Below are 1,879 nucleotides of genomic sequence, written 5' to 3'. Positions count from 1 at the left end.
TTGACACTCAGCTGTGGGTGAGGGATCCCTGGGAGAGGCCAGCACAGCCCCTCCCGCGGGTGTCACACAGGCGGATGAGGGTCCCTCTCCCCAGGAAGGGGTGGGTTTGGGTTCAGTCCGCAGGGCCCCTCGCGGAAGGGGTGGGGATGGAGTGGGGGTAGCAGTGATCCCCGGGGCCCCTGCCTGCCTTCTGGGGATCCCAGTGACCAAGGCAGCCCTGGTAGGCACCGCGTGTGTCTGAGCCCCCAGCAAGGCCCTTAAGCTCTCACAGGACGGATGCCGACTGCGAGGTCAGGGAAGCCCTGCTGCCATTGTGGGACTGCCCCTCCAGCCCCCAGCTTTCCGTGGTTCTCTGGGTCCCCTCTGCAGTGGGGCCAAGACAGCCTACCCTGGAGGGACAGAGCTTGAGGGACCCCCCACCCAGCTGCAGCCAGGCCGCTTCCTTTTGCGGATGGTGAAGCTGAGGTTCAGAGGAGGGCGGGGCATGTCCTGGGGGCTACCCAGGGAAAAGGAGCCGACCTCAGGGGTCGGGTCACGGGGAGCGCTCTGCAACCTCTAGGGCCCTAGAACCCGGCAGGATGGGAGACCCATGGCCTTTTGTCCACCCCTGGGACTGGACAGAGGTTCAGCCAATGCCTTGCAACCAGAAGCTGCCCCTGGCAAGGCTGGGTCCTCAGCCCCTTTCTTTTTGAGACGGAGTCTCACTCTTGTTGCCCAGGCTGGAGTGCAGTGGCGCGATCTGACTCACTGCAATCTCAGCCTCCCGGGTTCAAACCTTTCTCCTGCTTCAGCCCCCTGAGTAGCTGAGATTACAGGCATGCGCCATCATGCCCAGCTAATTTTTGTATTTTTAGCAGAGACAGAGTTTTACCATATTGGCCAGCTGATCTCGAAACTCCTGATCTCAGGTGATTCACCTGCCTCGGCCTCCCAAAGTGCCAGGATTACTGGTGTGAGCCACCGCTCTGGGCCTTGAGGACCTTTTCTCTTACCTGTTGTTGAATTTTATGTCTTCCTTGCAGAATTGTCTATTCAGGTTTATTGCCAAATATTAGATTGGATTTTTTTGCACTTTGAAGTGTTTTCTGTATGTACACATTTCACAACCCCTCATAAATTATATTATTGCCTGAAATTTTCACCTAATATCTAGGATGCTTTTTTATTTGAAAGGTAGTTTTCTTTGCTGTGCAGAAAATTTTAAGTTTGATGCAGCCCACACGTTTCTTTTTAGTGCTTGATGCATGTGATTTTGGTCACCCATAAAATAAAGTATATGTCAGTGGAAGGAAAAGTATTCAGTTGTCAAAGAGATTTTTCTTCCAAGGTGTTTTTTGCTTGTTTCTCTTACTCTTTGCAAAGGTGAGCAGAGATTCATGTGGCTCAACCTGTGTTTTAGTTAAAAATGTTTTATGGTTTATGGTCTTTTGTTTTGGCCTTTAATTTTGGGGAGTGGATTTTCTTTCATTGTGTGAAATAAACATCCTATATCTGTCTTATGCTTATGGATATCATTTTTGTCAAAGTTCTTTTTTTTTTTTTTTTTTTTCCGAGATAGAGTCTAGCACTGTTGTCCAGGCTGGAGTGCAGTGGGGCGATCTCCATTCGCTGCAAGCTCTTTATGTTCAGGTACATTCATAGTTTAGTTCCCACTTACAAGTGAGAACGTGTGGCATTTGGATGTCTGTTCTGGCTGTAGTTCACTTAGGATAATGGCCTGCAGCTGCCAAAGATGTGGTTGTCTTTTTTTGTAGCTGTTTAGTGTTTTATGGTGTATACATATCACATCTTTATCTTATCCACTGTTGATGGGCGCCTAGGTTGATTCCATTTATTTGGCCTTGTGAATGACACTGCTGTGAACATACAAGTGCCTGTG

The sequence above is a fragment of the Macaca mulatta genome, chromosome 11 (genome assembly GCF_049350105.2).
Source record: "Macaca mulatta isolate MMU2019108-1 chromosome 11, T2T-MMU8v2.0, whole genome shotgun sequence".
NCBI classification, from domain to species: domain Eukaryota; kingdom Metazoa; phylum Chordata; class Mammalia; order Primates; family Cercopithecidae; genus Macaca; species Macaca mulatta.
This window is presented reverse-complemented; position numbering follows the sequence as displayed.